This window comes from Vigna unguiculata, chromosome 4 (genome assembly GCF_004118075.2).
Source record: "Vigna unguiculata cultivar IT97K-499-35 chromosome 4, ASM411807v1, whole genome shotgun sequence".
Taxonomy (NCBI): Eukaryota; Viridiplantae; Streptophyta; class Magnoliopsida; order Fabales; family Fabaceae; genus Vigna; species Vigna unguiculata.
In genome coordinates, this window is record NC_040282.1 from 5302511 (window position 1) to 5318421 (window position 15911).

The following is a 15911-nucleotide window of genomic DNA, read 5'->3' on the forward strand; positions in this document are numbered from 1 at the left end:
CACGTCACAACAACTAACATTAAATACCATAAAGGCTTCTACTACCCGCATTTATTAAATAATTATTTATTTAATTATTTAATTTTTCCGGGTCTAACATTCCCCCCACCTAAATATAGAAAAAATTCCTAATAATCTACATAATCATCTAAATGATTTTCTTTTGCAGGGTCTTCTTGTGGCTCAGTTTGTGGCTGGACTACGGTGGACTAGACTGGGCAAGACTAGAGTGGGTTGGACTGGAGTGGGTTGGACTGGAGTGGAGTGGGTTGGAGTGGAGTGGATTGGACTGCAGTGGGTTGGACTGCAGTGGGTTGTTGCTGGGGCGGTGTTGGGCTGGAATGCTGTTGTTGAAGACGGGTGTGGGCATCAGGAGGTAGAAAGGCCATGACTAGATTTTGGAAGCTTTGAAACTGACTTCTCAAATTTTCATAAGCCTGATCATGTTCTTCTAGTCATTGCGTGAGTCGGTTCACAACCTCCTCAACACTGCTGGAAGAAGATGCTTGTTGTTTATGGATACCTCTTCCAACAGTGTAACCTTTGTCAAGTTCTCTAGTGCCATAAAGTCTTCCTTTATTTTTTCTGCCAACAACATCAACCTAGGACTGTGTCCTAATGACGTCTTCCTTATCAACATCATGATTATGCTCTGACGCATCAACACAAGACCCTTGCTAAGATTTGACCTATGAGAGTCTAGTTGAAAATTCTTCCTGTTAAAGAAAATAATGACAAATTAGTTAAATAAGGTACAACATTTAAGTTTAAAGGAAATAATAAATAGTAAAAGGATTTCCTTACATGTGTTTTCGAGACCTTTCATCAACAAACTGGCCAGATCCCTTACGAAGATGAGTTTGGTTAATACCTCATCAATATATGCCTCTCGCCCCAACTCTTTTGCCTTTAACAAAATAAAGGGTTATATATATACATTGATTTTAAAAGACGTAAATTATACCATAATATGAAAATAAAAAGAATTAAGGTTTATACCATACGAAGGGCATGCTCATGTGTGATAATGAAACCACTTGTATGTAGGGTCCCACCCTTTTCTAAAGCTCTATTCCTCTGGGCTATAATACATTTATTGCGATAAGAAAGAGAATTCCAATGTTCTAGCAATCGATTCTAGATATGGTCCCCAATCCAATAAGGGCGCTCTCTTGCAATCCGGGCATCTCTAAACATCTCAGATAGCCTATGAGATGCTCTCAAGTGGAATTTTTTTTTTGAATTTGACCTTCGTGCTCAAGTCTCCACTGAACCAACATCTGTAAAAATAAATCAAGTACATATGATCTCGACAACACAATATGCATGGTATTTAAAGTCTAATAGTAGTGAACATCTATTTTTGATTTGAAATACATACATAAATACGTAATGAAAATAAGTTTCATGACATTTTACCTTAAATCGTTGCCATAAAGGTTCTTTCTCTTCTGGAAGTATGGCCCCCTGTAACATCCCGACCGGATATTACTAATTTAAATAATTAAAATAGGGATACAAGTATAAAATCACATTTATGATAATTCATTTCCCAAAATGAGGGAAAAGTTAAATCTTTATTTCAACATGCCAATTATAAAATCCAAACGACATTCAATTATTCCAAAGATTAATTGTGCATAATATTCATTACAAAATAGTTCATGAAGAAAACTAGTAAAAACTCCCACAGCTGGTCCCCACTCCGACTCTAGGCATCCACACGCTCACCTACATCAACATCTGCTCCCATGTAACAAGTTACATGATTATCGCCAAACACACACAGATAGGGTGAGCTCAAATACAAGAAGGACAATTAAAACATGACATAATTAAAGCATTTCATAACCCTAACTTGTGTTAGCCCCAAATCCCTGGTTCTTTAACTTCCAAACCTTATGTTGGATGCCTCTTGATTCTACACCCTTTGATGAGTCCACTGATCGATCTTTGTTGCACGAGTGTCTACTCGCCCCTCCGACTATAGGCCACCACCTAATAGTCCACACGCGGGAATAAATTGTCATGGCCACAATCTGCGACACCAAGTGGAGTTCCCCAAAACGAACTGTAGTCTGTAGTTACCCCAAGACTACCAAACTCATTCAGTTGCACTAAAGAGGGCAATCTTCCAAAACCTCGTCATATGAGTCACGATCTCGCACACTCCACTGGACTTCCTAAACCACCAGGCTACAACCTCGAGTGGCCACGTCTTAACCCAATACAAGTTACACTCGTAATTGGACCCCCAGCCAAAGCATCGCATCATGACCTTCATCCAAAGTTGTGTAGAATTCCTCCTCGCGATCCAACTCTGCACCCAAAACCGCCTGGCGCACCTCTTGCGTCGCTAGGCGGAACTTGGTTCCAGACCGCCTGCCGGACACGTCACGCCGCTAGGCACCATACGCTTTTTAGAGCCTCTACCAGATCATTTCTACCTGGCAAGATCACATTTTCTGCCAGGCGCCATGCGTTCCAAGCTTCTCTGGTTTTCCCTTATCACCTGGCAGCACACCCCAAGTAGTCAGACAACACACCCAAGCCGCTAGGTGCCACATCAGTAGCGTCACTGCTACTGGTTTTTGGCACTTTGAAGCAAGTTCCAAAGAACCCCAAACACTATACATACAATCCATAACATGAAATATGCTTATCTAGTCATAATCACATGATTGGATAATAGTCCATCACAATACTGGTTTTTGGCACTTTGAAGCAAGTTCCAAAGAACCCCAAAAACTATACATACAATCCATAACATGAAATATGCTTATCCAGTCATAATCACATGACTGGATAATAGTCCAACATAATCCTGGACAACCAAACAATATACAAAAGCAGGAAAAATACATAACCATTGCCCCAAAATATTGCACGGACAATAAAAAAATAATAATGATAATAATAAAACTAACAACAACAAAAATAATAATAATAAAAATAAAAATAAAACAAAACAATAAAAATAAAAATAACGAAAACAATAATCAAATGAAATAAAATGAAACAATAATAATAAAACAATAATACTAACAAGTTAAAACAATAATAGAAAAATAATAATAATAATAATAACAAAATAAAGAATAATAATAAAACTATAATAATGATAATAAAATCATAAATAAACAAAATGGTAATAATAACAATAATAGTAAAATAATAGTAAAATAAAATAATAATAATAATAATAGGAATAATAATAATAATAATAAAATATTAATAATTGTGTCGCATTTAGGTGAAAAATTCTAAACATCTCGGCATGTCAAAAAAACAAGAACCATAATAATCATAATAGTGATGGAGTCATATAGAGTACTCAATACAATAGAAACCACAAGCATACACATACTCTCTCTAAAATCGCATACAACAAACATCAAGAGGTTAAACGATAAAAGAATTTGATTCAGGAGGTTTTCATGCAGCAATACGTAATGTAATTGCATATAATATCATTAAAACAAGAAATGACAGCTCCCCTAACCTGGATTTCCCGCATCAAAGCTCTTCTAGAGTTCTTTTTGCTCCAAAGAGTCATACCTTTGCCTCCACACTAAAACGGGCATTACCATCAATTGTCATTTACTTGACAGTTTCCAGCCCTTCTAGTTTCCTTCTATGACGGCTAGGGTTTTCTGAACGTCTATCCTCATCGCCAAAATAATATGAGCGCAAAAGAACTATTTTATGTTCACCAAGGTTCGAACACACAACCAATCGATCCTAAAGTAATTGTACAACTAATTCAACCAACTCATGTTTCATGATATTTTATGCACACATGTGCTTATACATTAAGTCACGAGATCTTATCCCCACGCAAAACAAATTTAATAATTAACATCACAATGTCATACACAAGACTTGAACCCAAGTCCTTCATATAATCAAGTACTCTTAACCACTTGAACTAGTACTATTCCTTGTCTTCTCTCTTCACATTAATTAACTTAGAGATTCTCGCCCTTGCATTTATTAAATAAATAAATATTTATTTATTTATTTTTCCTGGGTCTTACACTCCCCATGATGGCCAAGGCGAAAGGAACTATTGCTTAATAAATCTTGTGATGGCCTGAGAAGCAACTCTAGAAGGAACAAACCTAAATATAAATGCATAAAAGTCATAAAAAAAAGGCAAGGCAAATAACAAGTCATGGCATACAAATTAGTATTTAAGATAATCAGATATTACCTTCAATTAAAAGGCTCAATCATCGGTCGCTTATGGAGAGGAGGGACAACATCATCAACAGCTGAATTAGGAGCATCTGCTACAGGAGCAACATCAGGAGAGGGATTAGAGGATGAGGAAGGTCTACAAGAAGTGTGAACCATGACAGGGGATGGTCCTTGATGGGAAGGTTGTGATGTGGAGGTAGGTGGTGCGGGAACCACAATAGGGTGTGGTGTGGGTACCATGGTAGGGTCTAGTGTGGGTACTGTAAGACCCGTGGAATTTAATTAATTAATTAATTAATTAATAAATGTGAGTAGGGAGAGCATTTATGGTAATTAATTCTAACTTGTATGATGTGGAAAAGTACTAGCTCAAATGGTTGAGAGTAATTAATTATGTGAGAGGACTTGGGTTCAAGTCCTATGTATGCCATTTATGTGTTATTTATGTGATTTTATATTTTTATGTATACAATCATGTTGTGGAATGATATAGTAATTGAATTATATTAGTTAGCAAGAAACACGAATTTGGAGGTTGTGCGTTCAAACCTTGGAGAACCCAAATTAAACCTTATTTTTGGTATTTTTGGTTTTGGACTGAATATGAAAAGTTAAGGGGAAACCTTAGTTGAATGACAGCCTAGAGGTGGCTGAAAAACAATCCATAATGCAACCATGAATGGCAATAAACACCCAAATTAAACCATTTTCGTTTTGCTACATTAAACCCACATTAAGACCCATTTAAAAGGTCATTTTGAGGAAAGAGAGAAGGTTTTGCAAGGCTGGAATTTTACTCAGAAAAGAGAGCACGAATTATTGAGATTGGTGAGGTTTGAGTGAGGCTTTGGAGCTGAATTGAGAGGAGACAAAGGAGGTCCTTGGTGAAGGGAGAATTTTCAAGTGTAGCAAAGGAAACCAGGTTAGAGGAGTAATTCACGTTAAGTTTTATGTTAAGCATGAATTGTATGATTTACGCATGTGTTTGATTTCCATGAACCTCTATTGTATGTTAAATTTCGTAATTCTGAAAAATTTCCAGAAACCTCTTGGCGGGCTATTCATAGCCGTTAGGCGACTCATAATACTGGTGTGTTTCCCGGGTTCCCTTGTACCGCCAGGTGACGCTAGGCGACGCAAAACCTGTAGCTCATTTTTGGGTTCTCTAATGAAGGGCCTGGCGGTGATGATTGAACCACTAGGCAATGCGAGCCATATTGGCTCGATTTTAGGGTTTTCTGGGTTCTGGGTGGATTCTGATCAGAGGGAAAGTTAATGGTAATTATTAAAGGGTGGTTTTGATGTCAAACGATGGGTATAGTAACTTAATTAAGGTCGTAATCGAATGAAACAATGGATAGAGGGTTTAGAGTTAGAAATTGGAATCTCGTTATCCTAAGGAAGAATTTGTATTTTAACTGCATTAGAAAGAGTGAATAAATGCGGTGGGAATGTGTATCATGTGCTATAGAACTGTAACATTTAGTGAATCAAAATTGGGTGCATAAGTCGGGGTTCGCAGGACTTGGAGGAATTTAGGAGTTTCTGGGAAAACTACAGGAACCGACTGGCGGCATTATGGTTGCCGCCAGGCGCCATGTCAGAGTTTGCTGAACATGTATGTGTGGGAGGCATTGGCAAGATTTGGAAACTGGAGTAAGTCTTGTAAGTTGATATTGAGATATGTAATTGCCTTAGGAGAACTAAACATATAGGGAAGGATGGGGAGAGTATCATGTATGTTCATTAAAACATGATGGCGTTGGCTAGTTTTTATTTCTAAATAAACAGAAGTCACATTAAGAAGAATCAGAGAATTATTGATTAGGAAGATAAACTGAATGGTCAATGAGTAAGAGTAAGGAAATGGGTCCTAATTGGAATGGTAGGATATGCATTATTAAAGCATGATGGTTATGCTATTGGAAGGTAAGGAAACTAAGGTAATATATGGAGTGAGTGATATAGTAAACGAGGTATAATGCTTAACAGTGGAATGAGTGAATATAGCAAGGTTGAACTGGAGCAACATCACTTATTAATAACATTGGGTAAAGAACTTAAATGATAGTGTAGGAATTTATGATAAGGTTAAGTCACCTGGAAGCTGGTTTGACCAGGATTGGGGGAAGGTTTGCTGCGAGTGTTTGCTACTTATATAGAGTGGGCCAACAGTTTGGAAGATTCAAAACCAATATCACTCGAGATACTGGTATAGTGCCTGGCGCTAGGTGCTGGACCGCCAGGCGACTACGAGGATCACAGAGGGCTCCTGGAACTTATGCGCCTGGAAGTGAGAGACGTCCTATAACATCCCTGGCTACCCCTCCTCGGGCCCCAGAGGCTGTCAGGTTACTACAGCCCAATGCACCCCAACTCATTACCCTTCTTCGTCCATTCATACTGGGTGGGTTGTTGCTAGGGGTGGCAAACGGGCCAGCCTGGCCCGTTTTGGCCCGGCCCGTATGTGGCCCGTCAAAAAACGGGCCGGGACGGGCTGGCCCGTCAAACAGAAACGGGCCAATATTCACAACCCGTCCCGTATAGGACGGGCTAACGGGCCGGGCCGGGCTGGCCCGTCTAGTTTTTTATTTAATTTTTTTAATTAGTTTTCAAATTTTTTAATTTGTTTTATTTTTTAAATTTGTTTATATATACATATAAATTATTATTAAAGTCATATTTAATCAAATAAAATATTATTTTAACTTTTAATTGATTAGTTAATGTTTTTAATTAGATAAGTTAAAATAATTATTAAATTTACATATTAAATTATTCAATTATAACTAATAATTCAAACTTAATTTGTAGGTGTTAATGATTTAAATTACAATACTATTATATATTTCTACATTTAAAATATATAATCTAAAAAATTAATTTTTTTAATTATTTTTATTGTATTTTATTTTTTTAAAACGGGCCAACGGGCCAGAACGGGCCAGCCCGTACTTTGGCCCGTCAAGTTGACAGGCTGGACGGGACGGGCCAGAACGGGCTGACGGGTTGAAATCTTCAACCCAGCCCGTTCCTTTTAGCACGGGCTGACGGGCTGGCCCGTTGGGCCCAGCTCGTTTTGCCACCCCTAGTTGTTGCCAGTGGGAATCGAACCCCCAACCTGACCTTTAACACCTCTGACTGACGAGTTTGGTAGTCTTAGGACGTTGCGAACTATGTTCGTATTTGGGAACTCCACCTGGCGTGACGGTGTATGATCCGTAACATGGTTTCTCGCACGTGCTCTATCGGTTGTGGCCGATAGGTATGACAGAAAGTCATCTTGAAGTAATCACTAGAAGATGTAGAACACGAATAACCTGGTTGTGGCCAGGCGGTATGATTTAAAAGGATGGAAATTTAATTGGGGATGATTGTGTTGTTTATATTGATGTGTTATATATGTGTATACAATTGTTATATGTTTTATCTGTTAAGCTCACCCTATCTACTTGTGTTTGGCGATGATCGTGTGTGCGGTACACGTGAGCAGATGATGTTGATGCAGGTGGTGCTGGTGAGACTTAGTCATGGAGCCGGGATAGCATGAGGAGTTTTTTTTATGTTTTATGTTTTTGGAAATAAGTTGTAATCTCTCATAAGACGTTTTGTTTATTACTTCAATCTTATAAACTATGGTTTTTGGAATTATGTTTGGAAGTAATAAAATTTTAAAATTCCTACGCTTTTGGGAAATGATGTATTATTATTAAATGTGATGTCTTTATTAATTTATATATTTTATTAAAAATTAGTAATATCTATACGGGATGTTACAGGTACCACAATAGGGTGTGGTGTAGGAATCACAAAAGGGGATTGTGACGAAATGGATGTAGATGGTGTGGTAGCCACAACAGTGTGTGGTGTGGGTACCCCCAACAAGTGATGGTGCCTGAATGGGCGCACTATGTGGTATTTGTCCAGGAACCATTATGATATACCATGGTGGCTGTCTTCTTAGCTTTGTTATCTTCTTCCCTTTATCGAGACTAGATGGACGTCTAGGTGACATTGCAACAATCAAACTATATAAAACCACAAAATTGAACATCAAATATCAACAAGATAGTTATTTTACAGTTTAAAATGACAAATGTTATTTCACATTACCAACCACAAAATAATACTTTTATAAGTGATATATATATAAAGTTTGCCAAAACATAATTAATGATTCTTTTACATAAATTTAACAATTACAACAACCACAACAACATCTCACAACAACTAAATAATTCAATCATTGTCGTCATCCTCCTCCTCATCATTTTTGTCATGATCGTCATACTCGTCGTATCATCATCATCTTCTTCTTCTTCTTCTTGGTGATCTTCATCTTCTTCTTCTTCATCTTCTTCTTGTATTTTTCCTTCCAATGCTTCAGGAGCACCATCAAAGTCATACAATGTAGATACACCTTCTACTTCAATTATTTCACGGATATGTGACATTTCATCAACTTGATAGGGAATATCCTCTTCCACCTCATTTGACTTAATGTAACCCATAGGCTTAGTTTGTATCGCAACACACAACCCACTGTTGCCAATGCTCCGAAATGTTGGATATAGGACATAGTAAACTTCTCTAACATTATTTGCTAGAATGAATGGATCAAAAGGCCGATATCTTTTATTCATTTCAAGTTCAACAATATTATACCTAGGATTCAACTTTGTACCATCTCTAGATTGATCAAACAATTCACAATAAAAAATAACCACTTTCTTTGGAGAAAAACAACTATTGTACTCTAGCTCAAATATTTTATGAATTATTCCATAAAAATCATCATAACCACCCTCTGTAATGCCCTTGACGTACACACCACAATTATTTGTCTTCTTTCCTTTGGACCATTCATTAGTGTGAAACTTGTACCCATTAACAAAGTATGTGTGCCATTTTTTACGCATCTCATGGGCCAATTTGCCAAATCCCTTAAATCTTGATTTTTGGGACTTAATGGCGCATTATAAACCTACAAATATGCAACAATAAATTGTTACATGAATTTCGATAACAACAATTTGTTTAAGAAACAGGAGCATACATACTTGATGTTTGAACTAGTAAGGAAACTCTGAGTATATTCGAGCAAAAGCAGTTCCTTCATGTACTTGGTTAACCACAACGAATGAGCTATTAGATAAGAATACAATTAGTAAGTATATAAATTTCCTGATTAAGGTGCAGAGATTGAGATTAAAACATACTCAAGGTACGATTTATCTTCAGCGCAATTGATTAACACATGGACATGAGCAGAGTTGAATTCAACATTAGTTAACCAATAAGTCAACTCCTTACCTGCGTGACGACCAACTTGTCGAAACATTGATAATGTTGAGTCACATGTTTCATTTTGCCAGTATGTTTCATTCCTAATATTGCTAGGCGACAATATGAAGTTCTTGAAATAATGAGAAAAAAAAATATGTTGTTTCACGATGCAAGTAGGCTGCACAAATTTATCTTTCCACTCTGGCTTTGTTTTGTACAACACGTTTTGATTCCCCCATAAATCTAATTGGAACATTCCCAACCAAGCATTAGACAACATGGGAAAAATCTATTTAGATCTAACACCACCAAATAATTCTTCGCCAAAGATTTATTATGAAGCCAAAAGATTAGTTTCAAAGTTGGGATTAGAGTCTAAGAAGATTGATTGTTATGTTAATGGGTGTATGCTTTTTTATGACAACGATAATGGCAAAAATGATGCATCCTTGCTTGAATGCAAATTTTGTTGACAAGCTCGGTATCACACAATCCATGCAGGAAGAAGGCAAAAAAAACCAATTCCATTGAAGTTTATGTTCTACTTGCCTATAATTCCAAGATTACAAAGAATGTTTGCTTCAATGAAAACAGCACAACAAATGACATGGCACTTTGATCGAAAGCATGAATCCTTCACATGTTGTCTAATGTTGTCTAATGCTTGGTTGGGAATGTTCCAATTAGATTTGCAAGCCAAAAGTTTAACACATACTGACAGTTTCGACTTTGTTACCCCTTCAAATACAGGTTGATTCGCATTTAATAATAAATTGTAAAACCTCTAAGTGGCTTCATTTGGAGACTCTTCTAAACGAATAAATTGTAAAACCTCTAAGTCACTTGCCTATAATTTTTCCCATGTTGTCTAATGCTTGGTTGGGAATGTTCGAATTAGATTTGCAAGCCAAAAGTTTAACACATACTGACAGTTTCGACTTTGTTACCCCTTCAAATACAGGTTGATTCGCATTTACCAATAAATTGTAAAACCTCTAAGTGGCTTCATTTGGAGACTCTTCTAAACGAATATTGTCTTGTTGTTCAAATGAAGCATGTCGATTAAGAGCATCATTCACCATTTCTTGCATATACTTAAATTGATCCATCTTAAAGGTGTGTGCAATAGTGCTTGAACTATGAAGGCAATTTTCTTGTGCAATCAAATCAACAGAGGGAATTTCTTCACCATGAAATGTCCAAATCTTGTAATTTGGTATGAATCCTTTTTGGTGTAGATGAACTTTAACCACATCGTCTTTCAAAATTTTAGTGCATTGGCACTTTAATCATGGACATCTAATCCCTTCATCAAGAGCATAATATTTATATTGTCGAGCTGTCCGAACAAAGTCTTCAACTCCTATGAGAAAATTTTCCTTCAAACCTCTTCTTCCAGGAAAACAACGGTCATACATCCAACCACGATGGATGCTTCGGCCATGTCCTGGGGCAAGCCAAAGGAGGAAAATGTTATGTTACAGTATGCTAGTGCAACAAAGTACAATTATCAAACATGGGACTTAAGTAATAAACCAATTACTACTTAAGCCCATGCATGTAGAAGGCAAAGATAGAGGGTGGACAAATAATTTCTTCATTCTAGCACACCTCTAGTTTACTTGATTTCAATTTTTGCACCAATTTATAGTATTATGTTAGTCCAATAGCAATTTACATATACAAATCATGATCAAGGTACCAATTATATAAAACAATTGGATAGGAAATTCGACCATGTTCTAGGACAAACCTGTAAGACCCGTGAAAATTAAATAATTAAATAAATAATTAATTAATAAATGCGGGTAGGAAGAACATTTATGGTATTTAATTCTAGTTTGTATAACGTGGAAAAGTACTAGTTTAAATGGTTGAGAGTACTTTATCGTGTGAGAGGACTTGTTTTCAATTCCTATGTATGCTATTTATGTATTAATTAATTATTATTGTTTTAATAATATGTGTAATTATGGCGTGGAATAATATAATATGTGAATTATATTAGTTAGTAAGAAACATGAATTGGCTTGGTGGTTTAGCATGGATTTGGCATTGGCATGGTTGTGGGTTCAAACCTTGGAGAATCCAAATTAAACTTTAATTTTTGCTATTTTTGGTTTTGAATTGAATATGAAAGGGTAGAGGAAAACCCTAGCAGCCAAGGAGGGTTGGAAAACCATCATGAGACAACAAATTAAATGACATTAACCATGGTTTAATTGCATTTTCGTTTTAGACCATTAAACCACATTAAGAGCACTTTTAAAAGGCTAATTAGAGGGAAGAAAGAGGGTTTTAGTGGGCTGTTATTGTGGTTGCAGAAGGGAGAACGAAAATTGAGTGTTTGTGAGGATTGAGAGTGTTGAGAAGAACCAAAGAGGGCCATTGGTGATCAAGGGAGAATTTTCAAAGTTCTAAGCAAAGGAGACCAGGTTAGGGGAGCTTTACGCGTTAAGTTTATGTTTAATTCTGATTCATATGATAATTAGAGTACCTTATACGTTAATCTTATTTTAAATGTGATTGGCATTCTAAATAGGATAATGTCATGTGTTGATTATTTTAAGTCTGATTGGCATGCTAAGTATGGTATGATTAGGTATGAATTGTAAATTCCATTTTAAAGTTGGTGGTTTTGGGAAATTTCCAGAATTAGTCTGGTTGGTGGTGAACTGCCGCCAGATGGTCTTTTCCTTGCTAGGCCATTTAGGGTTCCTGCAGATGAACCACCTACCAAAAATAGTGTAAAAATAGCCTGTTTGACCAACTTGACCGCCCTTACCCAGAGTTGACTGGTTGACCAATGTTGACTCTTTGACTGTCTAGTAAGAGACTGCCACGTGTCATAGCAGTCTCTCTCAAGTTAGAATTTCTCTTTCTGCAATTAGGATTTGTGTGTCGCAAGATGCGTTTTGCAAATTTTGATTGTGGCCGCTGCTTCTCCGATGGAGGACGTGTTCAGCGGTGCAATTGTTGCAGTTGCGGTGTGAACGACACAAGCTCATGGGGACTTTGTGATAGTTGCTGCCAGGAGAGCCACCGCGATGGAGAAGATGCAGCTATAGTTGTTGGTCCGTGGTTGCTCCGTGTCCGCGCAGAGCTGAAGCAACGACACATGAAGATGGGTTCGCGCATGGTGCAGCGGTGGCGGCATCGAGATGCGTCATAGAGGATGGTGGCGGACGAGTTACAAGCGTGAAACAGTTGCGGATGAGTGCAGGCCTTCCGACGAGCTCGACGAGGTGCGAAGATGGTGCAACCATGGAGTTTTCGACAATGTGACGATGGACGAAGAGGACGTGCGGAGAAGACGTAGTTGTCGCGGACCTTGGTGCAGCAACGGTGGCGAGGTTTCCGACGAGGGCGCGACGGGCAGCGACTTTCCAGTGTGGGCAGTGGTGGCCGAACGTGGTCGTGGCGGCTGCGGAATGGGTTGGTGCGGAAGAGAGAAAAAGGAGATTAGGGTTAGGATTTTGGTTGTGTGAAGGAGAGAGAGAATGATGAGGTGGCATGTTTTGATTGGGGATTTGAGTTAGTGGAGGATTGATGATGTGGCAAACTGTGAGTGGTTAATTTAGTAAGTGGAGGATTGCCACGTGGCGAAATTTGGTGGTCTAGAGTTTAAGTGACCTTAGGGGTGCAGCTTAGTAAAAAGGAGGGGTGCAGAACAGAAATTGAAGTCCAATTACAAAAGGGGGTGCAGCTAGCTCCAGGAATGTTTTTTTAGAAATAGATAATCCAATTGGAAAAAAAGGGGGTGTAAACCTGAAAACAGGGGGTGCAGCTAGCTCCAAAAATGTTTTTTTTTTAGAAATAGATAATCCAATTGGAAAAAGGGGGTGTAAACATGAGAATTTGGGGGTGCATTTAATACTTGAACTATTTCTCTCCTAAATTCCTATTTTGGGACTTAATTTATGAATTAAAATATTCATTATTTACACTCTTAAGGACCTAAATTAAATTACAGTTGCATTATTAAACTCAATAATATCCAATAATATAGTATGCAACTAAATATAATTTTTAAGCGCAAATAATATTAAATTCCCAAAATTTAAGTATTGAATGTGAGCCAAGGTTCGCCTCATCATAACTTCCAAGCAATTTGGAAGCGGGCAACGCTTGGCGGTACGTGTCCCCCGCCAGGCGATTTTACTGCAGCAGTATTGGTGTGATTGTGTGATATATATAACTATGCAATATTTATATATATGTGTAATATGTTAGCTCACCCTATTTCCTTGTGTTTGGCGATGATCGTGTACGCGGTACACGGAAGCAGATGTTATTGCAGGTGGATCTGGTGAGGCCTAGAGACGGAGCGAGGCTAGTTTTGGGAGAAGATTTTATCAGAACTTTTATGAAGTTTTTTTATGCTTTCAAATAAATTGTAATTATAAATATTCTGGACTTTTGAACAATTACAATCTTATTTATACTTATGAATTTTGGTTTATTATGAAAGTAATAAAAGTTTTTTTTTTAATTTTCCCGCGTTTTGGGAATATCAGTTATAATAAATGAAGTTTTATTATTTACTTCTTTATTTGATTATTTAAATTCGTAATATCCGGTCGGGATGTTACATTTGGTATCAGAGCAATGGTTTTCAAAATATTTTTAGGGTCTATGGGGAGTGAGCTTATCGTGTTCCACTTACGAGTTAGTGTGTTAATTCTTTTGTGTTAAACCTTTTGTTTGCATAAGGCATGACTTAAGTTGTGTGGTTTAAACCAGCTAAAATGTGGCATGCACAAGCTTTGGCAAACAGGAAAAGAAGGGATAATACTAGGTCTGAAGAGATTGCACATGCGATTCATCGAATGGTGGACGCGATGCAACCTAATGCAGCGCAATCCAGAGCCAGAGTCGCACCTACTCGTGCCGTGACTATAGAAGACTTCATGAGGCACATGCCAACTAAGTTCACTGATAAGGTCACTCCGGACGAAGCGGATGCATGGTTGAGGGAGTGTGAGAAGATTTGACCTTCGTCACATTCCTTCTTGTGGCAAACGCTAAGTAATGGTGAGTGGGGATGCAACAACTAATGCACACCCGTGAAGAGCAGGTGACTTGGGCTAACTTCAGGACACGATTCTTGGAGAAATACTTTCCTGACAATGCCAGATATGAGAGGGAAGCAGAGTTCCTTACCTTGCAGCAGGGGACTATGACGATACAAGCATATACTGACTGGTTCGAGTACTTGGCGAGGTTCTACTCGCAGGCTGTCACCGAAGAATGGCGCTGTAGAAAATTTGAGGGCGGTCTGAACCATGAGTTGCGACGATTCCTCGTACCTCTGAGGATTCGAGAGTTTCCTGTATTGGTGGAATAGGCCAAGATGGTGCAATGATTGGAGAGGGACCCAAGTAGGGTCATGAGGGCACATCCTAACAACATCAGTATCAACGAGAAACGACAAGAGAAACCCTACATCAGACCTCAATGTGAAGGACGAGGGACAATGAAGTGTTTCGAGCGTGGGGGTGACCATTTTCGGCGAGTTTGTCCGAAACTTTCGGGAGCGAAGCTGGAACAGAAGAAGTGCTACAATTGTCGTAAGCCAGTTCATTACGCGAAATCTTGCCCTGAACGGGGGGGGGGGGGGATCTGAAGTGCCACGACAACAATAAGGTAAAGTCTGAATTGATTGTTTTTGGAGTAGTAAAGCATGTTATGTTAGTTTGTGTGATGTATGCTTGAAATTCGCTCATACCATTGAAACCAGGTTGTACTTTTACTCAGAAGACTAGGAAGAGTCGAGTAAAAGGAGTTGTTATTTTACCCTGAGGACTTTAGAGAGTCGGGTAAAATAGAGTTTTGGGTTACTGTAAGACTTTGATCTAAGCTTAGTAACAATGTCCTTGCTAGGTTTTGTTGAGCAGGCAAGGAATGTTGCTTGTGAGTCTTAGGGAAAGTTATGCTCTTACCGGGTTTTGGTGAACAGGTAAGGGTGGGACTCTTATCGGGTTTTGTTGAACAGACAAGAGTTATGTTGGTGAGACTCAGGGAAAGAAACACTCTTACTGGGTTTTGGTGAACAGGTAAGTGATGGGCTCTTGTCGGGTTTTGATGAACAAGCAAGGGTGGTTGTTGTGAGTCTCAGGGTAAGCAACGTCCTTACAGGTTTTGGTGAGCAGGTAAGGGTGATACTCTTGCTAGGTTTTGGTGAGCAGGCAAGAGTTGTTGCTTATGGGTCTTAGTGGAAGAAACACTCTTACCGGGTTTTGGTGAACAGGTAAGGGTGGTACTCTTGCTGGGTTTTAGTGAACATGCAAGGGTGGTTGCACGTAAGACCTAAGGAAAAGTAGTACTCTTACCGAGTTTTGTTGAACAAGTAAGGGTTGAGACTCTTGTCCGGTTTTGTTGAGCAGACAAGAGTTGTTGTTTGTAAGTCTTAGGGAAGCAATGCT